Source organism: Bos grunniens, chromosome 21, assembly GCF_055505025.1.
Source record: "Bos grunniens cultivar Pamir isolate PY7600 chromosome 21, Bosgru_T2T1.0, whole genome shotgun sequence".
NCBI lineage: Eukaryota > Metazoa > Chordata > Mammalia > Artiodactyla > Bovidae > Bos > Bos grunniens.
In genome coordinates, this window is record NC_141185.1 from 59,501,653 (window position 1) to 59,522,029 (window position 20,377).

The 20,377-nt window shown below is 38.9% G+C and overlaps 1 long non-coding RNA gene across 3 annotated transcripts; it reads right to left on the reverse strand.

Annotated features, from left to right (window-relative positions):
* Positions 1 to 13,542: 13,542 nt before the first annotated feature.
* On the reverse strand, positions 13,543 to 20,134 carry LOC147349789 (uncharacterized). 3 transcript variants are annotated; one of them, XR_015150528.1, is made up of 5 exons: positions 19,610 to 20,134; positions 18,885 to 19,042; positions 15,351 to 15,530; positions 14,516 to 14,635; positions 13,543 to 14,199 (listed from the first exon to the last, which is right to left on the reverse strand). It is a non-coding gene; the product is annotated as an uncharacterized LOC147349789 (long non-coding RNA). The 3 variants fall into 3 exon arrangements; XR_015150526.1 differs by having other exon boundaries at positions 13,547 to 14,199; positions 14,516 to 14,653; positions 19,610 to 20,127; XR_015150527.1 differs by lacking the exon at positions 18,885 to 19,042 and having other exon boundaries at positions 14,516 to 14,653; positions 19,610 to 20,128.
* Between the last annotated feature and the right edge of the window lie 243 nt (positions 20,135 to 20,377).

Here is a 20,377-nt window from a genome sequence, read left to right on the forward strand (position 1 = left end):
AATGTATGGACGTTCTCTGATTGCTCTATTTTTTTTCTCATTAATTGAATAAGTTCATAAGCAGAGACTGAGGATGGTGGAGGAAGTGTTAACAATTTAGGTAAGATAACCCGAACCAAGATTGTGAAGAAGAGGAAAATGGGAAAATTGTAGAAAGTGCACTGGCCATTACTCCCTCCTTTTCACAGCTAGAATTCTCCAGGGGGCAGCCTCTGGTACTCACACTGGCTCCATCAGCATCCCTCCTCCTAGATCCCAGCATTTGCAGCTGGATCTCCTGTTGCTTCTTCATCATGAATTCTGCAAGCTTTTCCCATTCTTCTCAATGTATCTCCACATACCTCTCAACATACTTACACCAAATCATTTCACACCATGGACTTCTTAAAATGCTCCCGTCGTTTTTATGACCAGGTAACAATTGGGATGTCTTTTCGCCATCCTTTTCTACATCCTTCACTAAGTTTTCATCTTCCTCCACTCTACTACAAGAGTTTGCCTGTCCTCTCCAACCTCTTTCAAGGAGAAATCTTGTACATTCCCAAAGTTAGCCACACCCTGTACCAATGCTCCCAGTATCTCCAGACAGACTTTTCCTGCATTCTCATACTCCAAACTATTTGGTAAGCATTTTTGATAAACTACTCTGGCAAATTATGCTGTTGCTGGCTTAAACCAACACATTTTGAGCCATATTTTTCACATATTCCAAATCATTTTCTCATCCTGATTTGTCTTTTATTGGTAGCATTGTGAGTTCTTCAGATATCTAGGTTGTAAATTGGAAGTTATTTTAATCTTTTCTCTTCCTCTCATCTTCACATCCCATAAGCTCCCCAGTGGGCAGAGCCATTATCTTCATACCCTACACCTCTCCAGGAGTCTCACACAGGGCCTTTAAATACAATAGATACTTGGTTATTATGCCTGGTGACTAATCATCTAATATGTATGTAAGCTGACGGTTGCCTGTAGCATGCTGTCATACTTTCTCTTCTTTCCCTGCTACCATTGCATCATCTCCTGCTCAGTTTGCTTTGAATCCATCCCTATTGGCACAGCACATTGGCTGACCTCAAAGAGAGGCCATCCCAGTTTGTCACAGATCAGAGGAAGTGCAGGAAATGGAGTGACTAAATGTCATAGAACTTAGCGTAGATTCAGAAAACATCCTTCATGGCTTTGCAAATAGGCAAAAGTGTCAAGTCAGCTCTCCTCTGAAACCATTTGGAGACATTTGCGACAATGAATGCATGATTAAGTTTATTGTTTAGTAAACAGTTTGCAGACATTAGCCAAGAAAGAGTTATGGCGGCAGTTTACAAATAATTGCAATTGAATTAGGCAGACTGCAATGCAAAAGCAGTGCAAATAACTTGCCAATTCCATAAAATGTTTTGCAAACAGATTCTGGGAGAAAATAGAATGAGAAAGACAGAAAATTCAGAAAGGGATGTTTTCCGGGTCTGCTTTGCAGAGAGTGAGAGGATGCCCTCGTATTTAACCACGAGACTGAAGTGCTAGTGAAAGGTGTTTATTTTTGCTTTGCCTCAGAGACAGAACTTGGCACAGACTTCTGAGGAGGAAAAGGGTGGCATGACTCAGTGATTTGGCAGTTAACAAACTCAATCGAACAAAAGTGGCAGAATAATTTTAAAATGGAGTGTATGTGTTTGGACTGAGGGGGATGGTGGTGTGGGAATCTTGGCTTGTGGAAATGCATCAGTCATGGCAAGTGCAATCCATGTCCAAGAGAAACCTTTGCCCAAGGTCAGGTAGCCATTCTATATCTGGAACATGTTTAACCAAAGGTGTTTATTTTATTAGATATGTATTTTATAGCTTATATATTAGTATTTTATTAAATTTATAAAATCTTTTATCAAACACACTACATAACATATTTAATTAAATGACATATATAACACATGCACATATATAGTTATGTATACATAGTATATATATGATATAGTACATGTATATACAGCATATGCTTATTATATGTAATATGCATTTAATAATATACATATATAATAAGTTGTTGTTGTTCAGTCACTGAGTTGTGTCCCACTCTTTATGACCTCATGGAGTGCTGCATGCCAGGCTTTCCTGTCCCTCACCATCTCCCAGAGTTTGCTCAAGTTCATGTACATTGAATAAATAAAAATACATGGCATTTAATAATACATAATGATAAATATATATATTTAATGATATATATCATGTCAATGTCAAGATATTCTTTCCTATGCTGCTGCTGCTGCTGCTAAGTCGCTTCAGTCATGTCCGATTCTGTGGGGCAAAAAGCCTTATATTTGTTAACCATGTTGTACTTGCCTCTACCAAGCTGTTATATTCATTTCTTGCCACTGACTCATGAATCGGAGATACAAATGCAACTGTAAACACATTAGAATGAACTTAGAAATCAAATGAAGAAAAGCTTACATGATGCTTAAACTATAGAGTTACTCCCTGAAACTGCTTAGATAAGGATTTTTTAGCCACTTTAAGCTTGCTTTTATGTTAAAAAAAAAAAAAAAAACACAGCAACAGTGCTTTCATAAATAGCTGGAACATGATTTAGTGAGAGATTTTCTGGGTAAGAAGTACCCAGGGAGCTCTCGTGGTTAAAGGTTGGCCTTTCGTTTCAAAGTGCATCCTGGACATGTGGTTTTCCTGTGCTAACCACACCCTTTATCATATGCTATTGATTTTGTAACTCTCCAACAAGATTCTTAGACTCATGCATTTTAGGAAGAATAGATGATCTAAAATAAACTCATGGGTCCAATCCCAGACAGTTGGTTGATGTAGTGACTCCTGTTCCTTCTGAAAGAATCCAAGATCAATCACACATCAATAAGAATTTAAAGCAGTCAGAAGTATGGATTCAGAAAGTATATTTCCAAACTCTTCTCTCCAACATTTTGAATTAAACAGAAGATGCATAGCTTGTGGGCTTCTCAGATGGTGCAGTAAACTGGCAACCCACTTCAGTCTTCTTGCCTGGAAACTTTCATGGACAGAGGAGCCTGACGGGCTACAGTCCATAGGGTGGCAAAGAGTCAGACACAACTGAGCAACTGGGCACACAAACACACATGATTTGTGGATTTACCACAAAGATGTCATAGAGTCTCCGTATCAGCACAGTAACTGAGTAATGTAATAGCTGAGGCTTGGGTAGTGGGGTCAACTATACAATAGCTGGACACTGTTTAGCAGCGAAACTAGATGCAAAATCGACCTATCATTTCTGAAGGCAGATTATGTTTCTGCACTGTCTACCCTCATTTTGCCCATTCAAAAGTTTTAGCATCTACCAAAATGACAGCGTGAGACAGATGAGGCCCACAAATGGAAATCTGGAGTTGAAGCATTTGCAGCATTTTAGTTGCAAAGCAATTCTGTCGCTTAGAAGTTGGCATAATAGGAAGTTTCTGAGTTGGAAACGAAATTAGAGGATATTAGACGACAAGAGGTCCAGGCGCCGTGCTTCCCTTTTGCTCTTTGCTCATGTGTCCCTGAAAAGAGCCAGCATTTTCTCTGTGCCTAGTTTCAGCACTTGTTGATTCCATTAGCAGGGAAGATTGACAAGAAGCAGACAATTATATCTGACATGAATATGGGTATGCAGGGGATTGCTGAAACGGAGACCCTTACTAACGGAAGAAAGATGACCCCCACCTTTTGACAGATGTCAAGTAGATTGAAGTCTGGTGAAGTTATAACCATTTAATCTGCATCACAAGAGAAGACAAACTATAGGACTGATAACCTCTTTATTTTTCATTCTATGATTTTTTTTTACTCTATACTCTAGAAAGAGATGGGATTCTCAGCTTGCTAATGTGGGTCAGTATTATTCATCTGGAGTTTCAGTGGCACTGGGGCTTTTGTTGCTTGGTGGCCTCTTCTCTGGGTCAAGGAAGAAAAGAAATAAATGAAAAAGAAGTGAATAAAGAAATGATATAAATCAATCCAAGAATCCTAACTCTTCAATGAGATTTGACCTCAGTTACAGGAATGCAATTTCTGACTCTGTCTTAAAGGCATTAGTGACTTATTTAATGCATTATCTGAAAGTAAAGTAAGTATGAAAAATGTACTTCAACTCCATTTGGTTCTAAAATATGATGGAGACAGAAAAGTTTTTTTTTTTTTTTTAATATTCTCCTACCCCTTTAAGATGGATGTGTGTGTATTTCTGAGTAAGAATTGTTTTAAAAGCCAGTTTCTTTATGTCTATAGTGTTCCAGTAGAGATGAAGAGGCAGGAGAAGAAGGGATCCCTTGTAACTCTCTCACCCTGTTACATATGTCTTTTACTCTTTTCTTTGCCTAGAGAATAAAAGTGCCAAAAACCCCCTCTACTCTCATGTTTAAAAGTGCCCAAAAAACCCCTCTACTCTCATGTTTAGAGTTTATGAATCCAACTCAAGCTCAATGCAGTTTGGTAAAACTTGGGATGTTCCTTCAGTAGGGGAAATTTTCTGACATTAAAATTTGATGACACTCCAAAGTGAAAAGGCAAGAACATCCTGTCCACTGATGACTTTGCTCTTGACATTTCAAAGGAGTTGACAGTGGGATTCAGAGAGCCACTCTCACTCTAAAGTGAGTGAACTTGACCCAGTAAAGGCACAGAACTATTGGAAAACTCACAGTGAACCAGGCAGTAGGGACTTAAAGTCTACCACTTGCTTGCGAAAACCAGATTATTTGTGATATTCTTGAGTTCAACATGGGTTTCTTGAGTGTCTATGTGGAGGCAGGCAGTGCGTCTTTGTAGGTGCATCTACAAAGACAAAGGATTTGATTTTAAGCGGCTAACAGTTTAGGGATAAATTCATGGGCATATTCCTTTTCAAATTTATTTGATTGAAGTATAGTTGATTTACAATGTGGTGTTAATTTCTACACTATACAGCGAAGTGATTCGGTTATACACTTATATTTTTATTCTCTTTCATATTCTTTCTCATTATGGTTTATCGCAGGATACTGACTACAGTTGGCCAGGCTGTATAATAGGACCTTGCTGTCTGTCCATTCTATATGTAATAGTTTCCATCTGCTCATCTCAAACTCCCATTCATCCCTCCCCACCCCTTCCCCTTGGCCACGTCAAGTCTGTTCTCTGTACCTGAGTTTGTTTCTGTTCTGTAGATAACCTCATTTCTGCCATAGTTTAGATTCTACATATAAGAGATAAAATATGGTATTTGTCTTTCTCTTTCTGACTTTATTTAAGTATGATACTATCTAGGTCCATCCATGTTTCTGCAAATGGCATTATTTCATTCTTTTTATATGGCTTCCATCATATAAATATACCACCTCTTCTTTAACCACCCAACTATTGATGGATATTTAGGTTGTTTGCATGTCTTGGCTATTGTAAATAGTGCTACAATGAGCACTGAGTGGGTAGAGGGGGTGGGGAGGAATGTCTTTTTTAATTAGAGTTCTCTCTGAATATATGCCCAGGAGTGGAGTTGTTGGATCATACGGCAGCCTTTTTTTTAGTTTTTTGGGAAAACCTCCATATTATTCTCCACTTGAGATTCTTACCAACAGTGTAGGGGGATTCCCTTTTCTTCACATCCTTTCCAGCATTTGTTATTTGTAGACTTTTTAATGATGGCTATTCTAACCAGTGTGAGGTGGTACCTGATTATGGTTTTAGTTTGCCTTTCTCTAACAGTTAGCAATATTGAGCATCTTCTAATGTGTGCAGGTATATTTTTTAATGTAATGTAATAGTACCAGGACGTCAGTAAAGGAAGAGTGGGTAGGGTGCAATGCCTTCCAACAAGGTCTGAATGTTCTTTGCTCATCAAAGCCATGCCCAGAAAGCTCAGCAGTGAGCCAGAAGAAGGAGCACTGTGGACTTCCAAGCACAGGCAGTAGTGTAAGGACAGTCCTACCGGGTGAACTGGCGTGATGAACTATGAATGCTCCTCGGGAAACTGTGCTGGTTCTGTCCAGACATTGCACCCCTCATTCTTCACTTGTCAATCATATCCTGATCAATCCCTCCAGCCACATCTTCAACATCACTTTGATAATGGGGTCTCCTGTAAGCACTCATGTGTGGAATGGTTTTCTCTTCTCTTTGAAAGACCTCAGCCCCCTCCTTTCCTTCCCTCTTTTGGTTTGTTTCAAATGCTCTTAAACTACACGTGCTTATTCTTCTCCCCTTAACCATTCCACTGAACTTGTTTTGAGTGTTTCTGTTAAACCAGAATACTCCAAGGCTTTATTTGGGCTTCCCTCATGGCTCAGATGGTAAAGAATTTGCAATGCAGGAGACCAAGATCTGATCCCTAGGTCAGGAAGATCCCCTGGAGAAAGGAATGGCTACTCACTACAGTCTTCTTGCCTGGAGAATTCCAAGGACAGAGGAACCAGGTGGGCTACAGTCCATGGGGTAGCAAAGAATTGGACATGACTGAGTGACTAACACTTTTCTTCCTTCTTTCGGTTTGTTTCAAACTTCCTTGAATTATACTTATTTATTCTCTTCCCCTTAACCATTCCATTGAACTTGTCTTGAGTGCTTTTGTTAAACCAGAATGTTCTAAGGCTTTACATGTATTGTCTCATTTAATGCTTACAATAATCCCTTGACATAAGTAGTATCATTCAACTTAGTTTACAGATGTGGGAACTGAGACATAACTGGGTTAAGTAAATTACCCAAAGACACAGCTGATGAATTGAAGAACCTGGCTTCCATCCCAGACAACCTGATATTAGGGCCTCTATACTAAAACTATTTTTATGGATTTTATTTCCAAAACTAGATTTTAAACCCCATGAGGGTGAAAACCGTTACTTGTCTGCAGTTCACACAATGCCTACTCTCTTGACGTTGTAGTTGGTGATAACGTATTTATTGAATAAGTGGGTGAGTGAACAAATAAATGAATGTGTGAAATCTACTTAGAAAGCTGGTGGAAAAAGTAGCCTACAGAAGATCGAGCAGGAAAGTGACTGACAAAAAAGGATAAAATGGTATTTAAGGATCATAAGAAAAGCAATAGGGTGCAAACTTTCCACTAGGCCTAACCAGGAGCCAGAATACTGGCATAAAGATGTAGGCCAGCATAAATGTTATAGAAATGAAATAAAAGGACTGGGTGCTTGAGTCATTTTAAAGAGAAAACTTGGTCACTGCATGTAGAGATGTGAAAATGAATATTATTATGATGGGAAAAAATCTAATTTTCTTAATGGAAAATACATAAGCATTTTATTAAAAACAAAATCACTATCTTATCATCTAACAGTTAACAGAATGAACATTTTAAAAAATATTATCAACATTGATCATTGCATGAAAATCAATTTTTAAAAAATAGACAAAGCAACAAAATAGTCATGCCAATTTCACCTCAAAACTGAGGCCCCAAAATATTACACTATATTATCTCCTTTGAATTGCCAAATAGTTGATCCATTTGATTGTGTGGACACTGATCACTAATGTAAATAATCCAGTAAAAAACCCAATAAACAATTGAGTTGACTCAGGTTGAGTCCAGTTCTATCATCACAGGCATCAGTTATGTGCTAAACTTTGAGGATTTAAAAATTGGGTACTCCCAAAACAATGAGGCATTCCAGTGAAACATCCTCTAATTTGACTCTATTGATTAACTTCTGTCTCAACTCATTCATTCTACATAGATAAACATTACTTATGCAGCCTTTTATATACCCCTTCTGCCTTGTTTCTTGAGAAACACCAACATTTTTTGCATGTTCATTAATGTTGCAAACATCACCTATATTCTATAAATGGTGACTTTGTAAAAAATACAAGCTGATTGTAAGTCACATTGTAGATGCCTGTTAAGTAGAGCATTTCTTTCTCAGCATAGTAATTTCAAAGGCAGCCCACTACAGATTCATATGTCATCATCTGGAATTATAAAACCAACACATAGAAAGGAGAGCACATGTTATTACTTTATATCACATTTCCTCTGGAATTCTTTCAAAAGATAAGCTTGCCCAGGTCCAGTAAAAAGAAGTGTATTGATGTTGGTACCCATTTGCTTTTATATTTATTATACCTCTCCTTTGTGTCAGGAATTGTGTTTGGGAATGATTTTTACACAGCTTTTTTCCCAGAAATGCATCTGGCTATACATATGACCAATGCACATGTGTGTGGTTCTTCTATCAGGATAATTTGAGACAATTGCTATTGTATGAGTCAATCAGCTGGACAAAAACTGTCATCAGAGAAGAGTATGTATTTGCCATAGCTTCAGTATGTTTTCCCACCTGTCTCCACCAGCAGATTTTCATCTTGTAAAATTCCAGGAGACATTTCTTAAGTTAAATTAGGCTTTTTCTATAGTGGGAAAAAATACAACCTGAGCTATACTTTAGGTATCAAGTTATTCCCCAATTTTATTAAATACCTAACATTAAAAACAACCATTAGATATTAGGAACCTCCAGTAGGAAAAAGTTTCCCCCAGAAACGTAGACACTAAATTTGTAACTTACACTCACTGGTGGTTGTAGAGTTTGTAAAGAGAAGACAAATTCTATCAAAGATTCAGTTCAGTTCAGTTGCTCAGTCATGTCCGACTCTTTGCAACCCCATGAATTGCAGCATGCCAGGCCTCCCTGTCCATCACCAACTCCCGGAGTTCACTCAAACTCACGTCCATCGAGTCAGTGATGCCATCCAGCCCCATCTCATCCTCTGTTGCTCCCTTTTCCTCCTGCCCCCAATCCTTCCCAGCATCAGAGTCTTTTCCAATGAGTCAGCTCTTCGCATGAGGTGGCCAAAGTACTGGAGTTTCAGCTTTAGCATCATTCCTTCCAAAGAAATCCCAGGGCTGATCTCCTTCAGAATGGACTGGTTGGATCTCCTTGCAGTCCAAGGGACTCTCAAGAGTCTTCTCCAACACCACAGTTCAAAAGCATCAATTCTTCAGCACTCAGCCTTCTTCACAGTCCAACTCTCACATCCATACATGACCACTGGAAAAACCATAGCCTTGACTAGACGGACCTTTGTTGGCAAAGTAATGTCTCTTGAAAGTATTTCTTTGATGATTCAGAGAATCCAAAGGGAATCGTGAAAAGTTGAAAACTGCAGGTGTTCCTGGTTGACTCGGTCACCTAGCTTTGGGCCTTGGTCTTTGGAGATCTGTGACCCACTTGGTCATAGTGAAACAGAGCAGGACCCTGTCGCCCTTGCCCCACCTCCCCCCTGTCCTCTGCCTGCCTGTTGTCTGTGGAAAACTTTAGTCAAAGAATAAGTTTAATCAGAGAAATGGGAACATTCAGAAACAAAGGAAAACATTCAAAGGAGAACAAATAATAATAATGTAGTCATGAAGCATAGTCAAGAACCTTTAGTTTCTTCTCAACAGCTATAGATGATATTCTGAACCACGTCCTGTGAGCTGTCTTATAGATACTGAAACCCCAGGTGGAGAAGTTAACCACATGATGACCAGACGGTACCCTGACATAAGCTGTCACAGTTCTGAGAACTGGCCTCAAAGAAATGGAAACAAACCAGTAAGATTGACTATACCTAAAATAACCAAGATGACTCTGGTCAGAACCACCAACGATCAATTTGAACATGACTGTCAGCTGACTGTGCTGTTTCTGCATGTAGCCTCCCCTCCCCACCATGTCTGTAAAAGTTGTTGTCCACTGATTGTCAGTGCTGGAAGTCAGCCTTTGGACAGACGTCTGCCCTGCCCACCCCCCAGTCAGCATTTGAAATAAAGCAATTTCCTTTCCTTCAACCTGGCCTCTCTAATGGCTTTTGAGTGGACAGCAGCCAGACCCCTACTTTTCAGTAACAATATAACTTCTTTAAATTCCTGAAATTTCCATTGCAAAATGAGACTTTATCATGAAAAGATGCTGCTATGATATTGAGATAGTGGATATAATATGCTTTAGAATTTATTCTAAAATGACATAATTTTTTAATATTATGCTATCTTAGTAATAGTCTAATATAAAGAGATACATTGCAACTAATCTTAAATGGCCTTCATCTTTCCATTCTTATAATTTATGCATGATAAAGACAACTGCAAAAATTCTTATAGATGGATTATATCCTGGGGCCTCCTATATTTAAAGTAGAATCTTATCCTTTATTATCAACATACCAACATCTTGCTGATCCATTACTAAGGAATGATGAATATGTGGTGGAGACAGTGACAGGATCTGGTTTTTTGCCTTCTTTTCTAAAGGTCTAGAGTCAAGAGAATGGTTGGTGAGGAACAGAATGAAAGTTACTTACCCACCTAGCACTAAACCATAGCTTTTCTAGCACTGTGCTTTCCACTGAACATGGCTGTTTCTGAGGAACATTCCAACTGCAGCAACTTGAAGCAACATCCCCAAAGTTAACCATCTGCAGTGCTTACCTGTGGGCGGGGAGATGCAGTATCCAGGTCCCACAAGGATAGGGAACCCAAGATAACCCAGAAATGTCTGAATTTTTGATGCAGCAGACACTTCTCTGGAAAAGCAAAACTCACCCTGGAGCCCCCACGTACAAATTATAGTCACCATTTAAACCATCATCACAGTATTTGAGGTTAGTAAAACATATTGCTTGAGCTATAAAACATTCTAAACTAGCATTCCAAATGTCTTGCCTCAAGCAAGCACTTAAATTAAAGTTTCAGACAGCTGGCACTGGAATCATAATAACAGTTTTACACAAAGGGATTGGCTAAACATGATTATTGTTTTGATAATTTATCGTCAACAGACATTATTGTGCCCTGATCCTGATGCTTGGCTTCCTTTCTTCTCTATTATCAACAGGTGACAATGAGGTTTGGTTCAGGTTATAGACAAGGAATGTTCAGTGCCCTGGTCATAGGTAGATCACACACACACGCAGAGGAAACACTGTACATTGCCATTAATTGTCATAATCTGATAATTTTTACTGTCTCCTTCCTGTGAAATGCTTTGTTTGTAAAGGCAAAGAATTTAAGGTCCTATTTGTAGCATCTTTATTATAAGAGAAAAAAGAAAAGAAAAAAGGTTGACCTCTTAAACACAACCTATATTCCCTTAGAATATGTATGGAATACTAATTTCCCTTGCCTCCCTTTGTGAAATAGATAAAAGCAGAAAATGCCACAGACTCTCTTTCATACTTTGAAACATGTACACGACATTGGTAGCCTTGTGTCTGTTTAAGCAGATAGGTGCGGTTCACCCAGGAGATGGATGGTGCTGATGACAGCAGTTTGCCCTTTAGCCAATTTGAAGACACAATATTTTGCAGCCTTATTAACATATTTTCAAGTATAAGAGATTCTCTGTTCATTTGAGCTTGGACCCACTTGGAGGGATTTTATTTCCACCACAGGGAAATATGTGCGATTGACATTGTCATTTTATTTTCTTCAAACTGGACCCGTTCACAGATACCCTAACAGGTTGAGAAATATCATATTATATTTTTATCATTAAAATGGAGCCCAACAAACTGTCCTGCAAATTTGAGGCTTAGTTTTTGTCAAGTAGACTGTTCACAAAGAACAGGACTGAGTGCCCCGTCACTAAGTTGTGTGCAACTCTTTTGCCACGCCTTGGACTGTAGCCCACCAGGCTCCTCTGTCCATGGGCTTTCCCAGGCAAGAATCCTGGAGTAGGTAGGTTGCCATTTCCTTCTCCAGGGGATCTTCCTGACCCAGGGATTGAACCTGCAGCTCCTGCATTGGCAGATGAGCTCTTTACCACTGAGCCACGTGGGAAGCACACGGCCACTCTCTGAAACATGTTATTGGGTGCAGCGTGGTCACGTGCTTTGCCATTTTAATGAGAACGTAGACATTCCTTGTCTTTGGGTCATGAGATGGTCTATAATGCAACAGGTTTTGTTGGTCTGTGTCTTTCTGTGCACAAAACACTGAAAAAAAAAAGGAAAGAGACAGTATCTTTGGATTAGTCAAAAGAGAATGAAAAGGACACTTTTGAGTTCCTTTATTTATTTATTTATTTTTTTCCTGAACATGACTTTTCCACTGACTTTAATTAAAGTTTCATTAAACCCTAAGTTTGGAAAGCTTTTAATTGAAAGAGAATTTGCTTACTGGGCATATTCTTTTTCAGGCTGCAAAGAGAATCACTGTAATAATGTCTCTTCCAAGTTGATAGTAAAATTCAACTTTGTCCTACCTTTGCAGAAATTGGCTATAGATGCACTCTTAAGAAATGAGTCTCCCCACACCAATGATTTTTATCTCATCATAGAGTAGCACAAATTTGGCTTCAGTACACTTCATAAGTATACTGCCTGCTGACAAATTAATCCAATTAGCAAAGGGGAAGGTTTCTAATTGAGGTTAACTAGAATTTAACTGGTCATTGCTAATCAAACCCTCCCTCACCCTTCCTGGAGCAGGGTCCCCAGAGTTACTCTAATAGTCCCATTTAGTCTTCTGATCGAACCAAAAGTCTGACTTCAAAAATCACTTTTCAAGAAGAGTAGGATAGAGCCACTTTTCCAAAGCTGTGACAACAATGGAAGTTAGTAGTGTGGTATTTTCCTGCTGTTTGGGAAAGTGAATTTCACCCCCCACCCCCCACTCCCTCCCCACTCTCCTACTACCGAGAGTATTTTTATATAGTTCAAGTCCCTATTGGTCTGCGGTTTGCTGTGCAGTTTAAAAAGTAATACATCTTTTCTTAGATGTACCCCAGTTTCTGCTTTTTAATAGACATGATAATGAGCTTCTGGGTCTTCATTTCCCAGTGTGCAGAGAGCTCGAATAAATCTTCGATTGTTCACAACCCAGGAGAAGGTTCCGGAGCACTGGGATCCGTGGAGGTCTCTCTAAACAACTATTGTTTTAAGCGTTTTTTTTTTTTTTTAATTTTTTTTTATTCTTAGGTACCATTGAATTTTTTTTTCAATATATTCAGTAGCATCTGCTTATAATGAGCTGAGACAGAGGAAAATTCCTTTTACAGTGAATGTGAATGAATGAAAGTTCCCAACTGTTTCGGAGTGGCATAATATGCTAGCTGTAATATTGGCTGTAAAAAGATTTCCTAGTAGGTAAAAGGAAAAAAAAAAAAAAAGCTTTACTCAAGATTTCCACAAAAATATGTCTGCTTGGGCAGTCTGGGTTTTATTTCCTAGATTTCAAAATTTTGGAAGATGTTTTATTTCTGTGCAAGACCAAAGGATGCCAATGTGAAAATATGTTTGACCACACTGGGGAGTATTTGTTGTTTTTGAAAACTGATTTATTTACATCTAGCATGATAAAATTCCTTATTAAAAAATGCTTTCCAAAAAAGAAGCCAATTCAAAGGACTATCTAAAAACCTTAGAAATATACAATTATACATGACTCTTAATTTTTCAAATAATTAAAACATCCTCCGGGCAATTTCTGTTTTCAGTTTTCTTGACAACTATGAAAATAGAAATCCTGATAATGCAAAGACCTGGCATTGCCAGGTTTTTTCTTTTTTTTTAATATATATATATAAATTTAATGGAAAATAGGGCTTCCCTGGTGGCTCAGAGGCAAAGAATCTGCCTGCCAATGCAGGAAACAGGTTTGATCCCTCATTCTGGAAAATCCCCTGGAGAAGGAAATGGCAACCCACTCTAGTATTCTTACCTTGGGAATCCCAGGGACAGAGGAGCCTGGAAGGCTATAGGCCATGGGGTTGCAAAGAGTTGGACACGACTGAGCAACGAAAAAACAATGGAAAAAATACACTTCCTTTCCCCCTCCCCTTTTTTTTTAATTGGGGGTGGTAACACAATGGCATCAGGTATATATTTTTATTTGATCTCAGGTTACACTTAAAGGATCTTATATTACATTGACTAGAATTTTTGTTTATTGTAATTGAGGTGATTGATGATGCTTCCACTAATTCTGAAACAATCCAGTGGACATTATCTTCATGTTGCTAAAGATATAACAGCATCTATTTCCCTAGCTGATTCGATCTGGTGGAGGCGGAAAAAATAGCTCAGTTTAATTTTTTTATTTGTGTCCTTATTAAAAAAAAGAAGAAGAAGAAGAATAAAATGGTGACTTGAGCCCATCCCCAAAGCTTTAACCAATTGACTATGATTGAATACTTTTTCTTATTACTGCTCGCTGGGATCTTCTTATGAAATGCACATTTCATTTTTATCCAGGACCTGGGGATATGGGGCAACAGAAGAATATTACTTGAAATTCGGCACACTACTGTCTATAGAAAGCTGCACAGCACGATTGTGCAAAAGAGTTATAATTTTAATTCTTTTTACAACGTCAAGATTATTCCAAAGTTAAATTATCATTCTCTGTTAAACCAAACAGCACTGTGGCGGTTTTAGTAGGACAAGGTGGCTTATTGTAATTGGTAGGATCTGTAGATTCCTATGCTGAAATTTAGATCTAAGTATTTCCAAATTAATAGGGTGATTGGAGAGGAGGGATATATTTGCAATCTGTTTGGGCTGAAATGGGTACCTGGTGCCACGAATCCTCAGGCAGCAAGCCATCATTACATTTATTACCGCCTCCGTGATAGCCAGGTCGAAGCACCTGCTCTTTCTCTGGATTCTTCAGGTAATCCCTATCAATTAATTCCTGAAAAACAGTAATGACCTGACAAAGATGTGAGTTTTTATAATACTGAAGAGGGATGCCTTTGACATTGGTCAGTGGAAATGCTGTACTTGCCAAATCTGAAAGTTTTAAGAATATGGATGCATAGCTGAAGTGAAACAGAAATGAGTTCTGTAATACAACAGAATCTGCTACAATCCTATTTCTTAGTATGAGTTTCTACTCTGATAGTCTCTGTTTACAGAGTCTGTGTCAATTGTAGGGTTTGATTATATGACTCATTCGGAGATTCTGGGCTTGTGATTGTGTTACCAGTATCTTTCTCATTTTGCGTAAAAAGAAAAAACAAAACCAAAGAAGTTATTTTTTTCCCCAGATGATATAATAGGGGGTATTAAAATGTATAAATAAGTAAGCATTGAGAATACATATATTTAGGACTGGAAAAAAGGACAAAAATTCAGAACTACAGTAGAATCAAAAGTACAAATTTAGTTTGTGTGCCCTGCTTAGCAGCTTATATTTCTAGTATGTAATATGTCTTCTTCCTAACAGAAATTCATGATGAAACAGATCAAACAACTTGGCAAATCTTTCAAAGTGGAAAACTGAGAATTTTGTTCATGTTTCTCACAATAGCAACAGAGATTTTTTTTCACAATCACTTTATACTGTCAGACCAAAAATAATTAAATACATTTAGGTAAGACCAAATAAATCAGATTAGAGCTCTTACCAAGGAAGACTGGAACATGCCTTTCTGTTCTTCTTTGTTTTATGATGCATCTGTAGGAAACGGCCTGATATTTGAATGCATGGCCAACATTTAACAATTGACAGACTTCAAATAAAAAATATAAATTGTTAAGTTTTTCTTGAAAATTGAAATCTGGCAACACAGGAGCTTCATTTCCACCTGTAAACAAAAGGCTCAATTTGAGCAGCTGTCCAACCAAACATACTCTCTCCCCCCATTTTCCACAATCTACACCCAGCCCACTTGCCCACTTAAATTACCAGAGTGATCATCTCGACCTTCCAGTTGACCTTCCCAGCAATCTGTGGTTCAAAATAGGAACAGCCATACCCTCTGACTCTCTCACCTCTCTGGTCTATGCAGAAATCTTCTTTCTTGGCCATGTCAACCACCCTACCATCTCGCATCTTTATTTGCTGGTTACCCCTAGACTTTGCTAGGTCATCCCCTACTCAGGAAATCTCACTTTGCTCCAATCCGTGTTTTTCATTTGCCTAAGACAAAAACTTCCTCCTGGGTAGCATTTCCCATTGCTCTCAGCTCTTGTCTGTCCTGGTCCCAACTCTAATTGACATTTCTTCCACACTTTGATATATAATCCATTCAACAAAAGTGCATGGTATCAAGAATCAAATTAATACTGACTGAAATGACTGTATTTTCAATTACACCATTCTCCTCATCAATTTCTTACATGACATTGCAGCAGACATGTTACAGGTGCTCATAACTCCCCTTTGAGCTAGAATTTGGCCCCTGCTATTAGGTATTTACATTAACTGGTCATTATTTATATTAATTTCTCTTTGAGTGTTTCTACATTTCATTCTTACTTCTATACCCACTCTCACTAAATAAGACAGAAACTTTCTGAGGCGAAGGACAAAGACCTTTTAGTTCTTGGTGCCCTTTAAAAACAAGGGATACAATACTATGAGCCAAGTCTAGAACACTATCTCTTGCCTCAGAATTCTCATCACATTTTGCACCACTTGCAATCACTTACTACATTTTATTTTATATTAAATAGCAATAATGTATACTCTCCTCAAAGGCAGGCATTGTGCCTTATTGAATTTTTTATTCTTAAAGGTAATCACCTTTCTATATATTTAAATTAAGTAAAAGTAAGCTGATGTCAAAGAATATTGACAGGTTCAATGATACGAGAACAACATGAGAATATCAGTCCCTGAGATTAATATTTAAACTCAGTAACAACGCATCCAAGACTCACACTCAGAGCTTGAAATATCTGCAGATCCCTCAGGATAAGGAATCACAGAAAAGAAGAGCCCCTCATTTTGTTGTTTTCAGTTGCTAAGTTGTGTCTGACTCTTTGCGACCCCATGGACCGTTGCCCACTTGGCTCCTCTGTCCATGGGATTTTCCCAGGCAAGATTACTGGAGTGGGTTGCCATTTCCTTCTGCAGGGGATCTTCCAAACCCAGGTCTCCTGCATTGCAAGTGGATTCTTTACCACTGAGCCATCAGGGAAGCCCCTTGAAGGCCATGAGCAAATGTGCAGGCAGCAATTATTCATAGGACTCCTATTTGCTTTAAGATCATACCCACTATCACCACATAATTGGAGACTAGGTATTTTACACCATTAGTCCTTCCTTTGATTTAAGGCCTTAAATGTTGTCAATCAAAGAGACACACATCTGAATTATTTTCTGATGACACTGGAATGGAAATCAGTTTGTCAGTACATCTAACCTGAAAGAGTCCTTCAAGGAGAGGGAACACAAATGAATATATTTTGATTTAGGAGTTGGGAAGAAGAATAAAGTGAGAAGAGTTCTGAAATGGAGAATCTTGATGGGATAACTGTTACATTAGGGCCAGAAATGTACGGAGCATGCATGCACATGTGTAAGTCACTTCAGTCTTGACTATTTTCAACTCTATGGACTGTAGCCTTCTGTCCATAGGATTCTGTCCATGTAGGCTCTTCTGTCCATGGGATTCTCTAGATAAGAATACTAGACTGGGTTGTGATACCCTCCTCCAGGGAATCTTCCCAACCCAGGGATCAAATCTGTGTCTCATATCTCCTCCATTGGCAAGTGGGTTCTTTACTACTAACACTACCTAGGAAGCCCAATGTATGGAGTGTGTGTGTGTGTGTGTGTGCGCGCTAAGTTCTGCCCGACTCTTTATGACCCCACGGACTGTAGCCTGCAGGCTCCTTTGTCCATGGGATTCTCCAGGCCAGAATAGTGGAGTGGGTTGGCATTTCCTCCTCCAAGGAGATCTTCCTGGCCCAGGGATTGAACCTGCATCTCCTTAGACTCCTGTATTGCAGGTGGAGTCTTTACCACTAGCACCATCAAGGTATGGAGAGAAAATGTTTATTTTTGTGAAGGGCTTTTGTGTGATCTTGAGCATAATCATGTGGGGTTGCTCCCCAAACTTTTGCCAAAGTTGATTGATTCAAGGTACACTGGGGTATCTCAAACACTCCCCAGAGTACTTTATTATTTTTTTTTTTGTAGTTTTTCCTAGACTAAAAGAAAAACAAAAAATCTTAAAATTCTATGTCAATTTTTTTCAAGTTGTATGTTTCAGGTATGACTTCAAAATAAGAATGCAGATGAAAAGAACCTCCATTGGTCATTTATGCAAAATTCTTGGGGGAATGATAAACCTTCAAAAATGTGTAAATTATTCATCCAGAAGGAAAAGAAAGGCACAGAGGAAGAATGATTGAGAAGGAGGTGGGAAGGGAAGACAGAAGTTTAAGATATTGCATATAGTTTTCCCTGTTTCTAATTGTTACACCAAATTCTATCCATTCCAACACATGCACTTTTCTTTCAGGACTATACCATTCTGTTTCTTGCTCTCTCTATACCCAATTCATATGTATAACACACACACACACACACACACACAAGTTTAGTATCCTTATTCTGTTATTTCCAACAGCAGAACCAATAACCAGATGGCCAGAAGATACATCAGACTGTAAGCTCTTGTATGAATAGCCTCAGAACCAAGCAGGCCCAGTTGTTTACTGGAAGACACTGGTGTCTGTGTCTCTGTCCTTAGGATCTGCCTTTAAGATTTCACATTTTGTGTTTTGGAACAGGCTCCATTAGAAACTTTGAGGAGAGAAAAGACAATCTCAAAAAAAAAAAAAAAAAAAGCTACCATGAGTTATCATTTGAAGGGCCTTGAACCGTTTCTTAGACATCATTTTTCCTATTTTATGGACAAAGAAAAATGAAACTGCCTGTCGGGATTATTGCAAAGGTTGATAACATGTGAAATCACCAAATAGAGCGACAGACACATAGTGAAGACTATAAATAGCTGTTTCCTCCCTCTTCTCCACCATTTATTTACTTGGCTATAAATGAGTTCCAAGAGTCCCTTGCAGAAATGATGATAAACTTCATGTCTTTAACCAAGTCAACATGAATTTTCACTTTCGTTACATCAGGCATATGGGAGACTTGTAAAAACAGCAGTATAATGAGAAAGATGAACGGATTGCACAGCTACCTTCTTGAAGAAGGCTTCTGGGCAACAGAAGAAGCAGGTTCCGTGGTAGGCAGTTCTGTCTTTCTGAAGAAAAAGGACAAAGGAAGTCTCCAGAAATCTATCTTGGGTAGGGACACTCTCTTCAGTGTCAATATTTCTTGGATTCTTCCTCCTAGAGCCTTAAAAGATCATAGAGGAAATGAAAAAGCATAGAAGTATTTTTTTCCAAATATATTTCAGTGTCCCTGTCAATATTCACTTGGGATCCTCCATTGATTCAGAGATCGTCAGAGGACATGTGGTCCAGATTAATAGCCTAAATTAATTAATTAGCTTCATTGTTTCATTGCCTTCACTTCTCTTCCTCTGTCTTCCTTTCCCCCATCTCTCCCAATTGCTTTTCCTCTGTGTCTTCCCTTTCCCTTCTGGAGGAATAATTTACCCATCCTTGATGATTTGTCATTCCCCCAAGAATTTTGCATATATGAGCTGTGAGGTTCTGCTAATTTATGTTCCTATTTTGAAGTCATATATGAAACATACAGCTAGAGAAAAAAATTGATATGGGATTTTACAATTATGTTCCTTTTATTCTAGGGAAAAAAGTAAAAAAAAATATGGGGAGCATTTGAGATGACAATGAGAAACCACAACGCACCCTGAATCAATTAGCCTTGGCTCAATTTTGGGAGCAATCACATAAGGTTGGTCAAGGAATTTACTCTTCCAAGTTCGAGAAGACTCACCACATACTGGGAGGGGAGGCAAAGTCAGTGGGTCAACAGTTATGATTTCTCCAGGATCACCATTTTGATCACCATTTTCTCCAAATCTATTCCAACTGCAGTAAGATGGAGACAGGAGTCTAAAGGATCCTCTGAAGCTCTAGAAAGGCATTAGCTTTGTTTATGTTTCAAGTAACCCCTCCAATCCAGGTGAAGATGCTCTTGGCCAGGCTGTTTTAATAAAAAGTAATTACATCAGTTATGTCCTTTCAAAATAGAGAATAAAATAATGAGGATGGAGAGGTGATTCAATACTTGGAAACTGAAAAACATAGTGAGAAGTCTTTCTTTCCTCCTTTTCCTCCGCATCCTTTCTCCATCGACTGCTCCTGTCTCCTCCTCCTCCTCCCAACGGGAAAGGCTGTTGAGCAGAAGACAATCACCATGAAAGCAGCTAATCATGGGGCTTTTGCCAGTTAATCAGTATCTCTGTGGCTGACCATTGTTTACAGAGGGAAGGGGCCTGCACGATTCTTGATCTCAGATCCTGGAGGGCTGCAAGTCAGGGCCTTCAGCTCTCCAGCAAGCCCACTGCAGCCTCGATTTAATTAACTGCCTCTCCCTGCCCTGGTGTGACTTGCATGGCCGGGAAGGTGTTTCCCAAGGAAATCAGAATGGGGGGCAGAGCAGGAAAGAAGGGGAAAAAAAGGTGAGTTCAGGAGGGCAATGAGGCGGGGGTTAACAACACTGCTTAAGATCAAGGGCTGGAGTGCTGAGATGCTGCCAGAC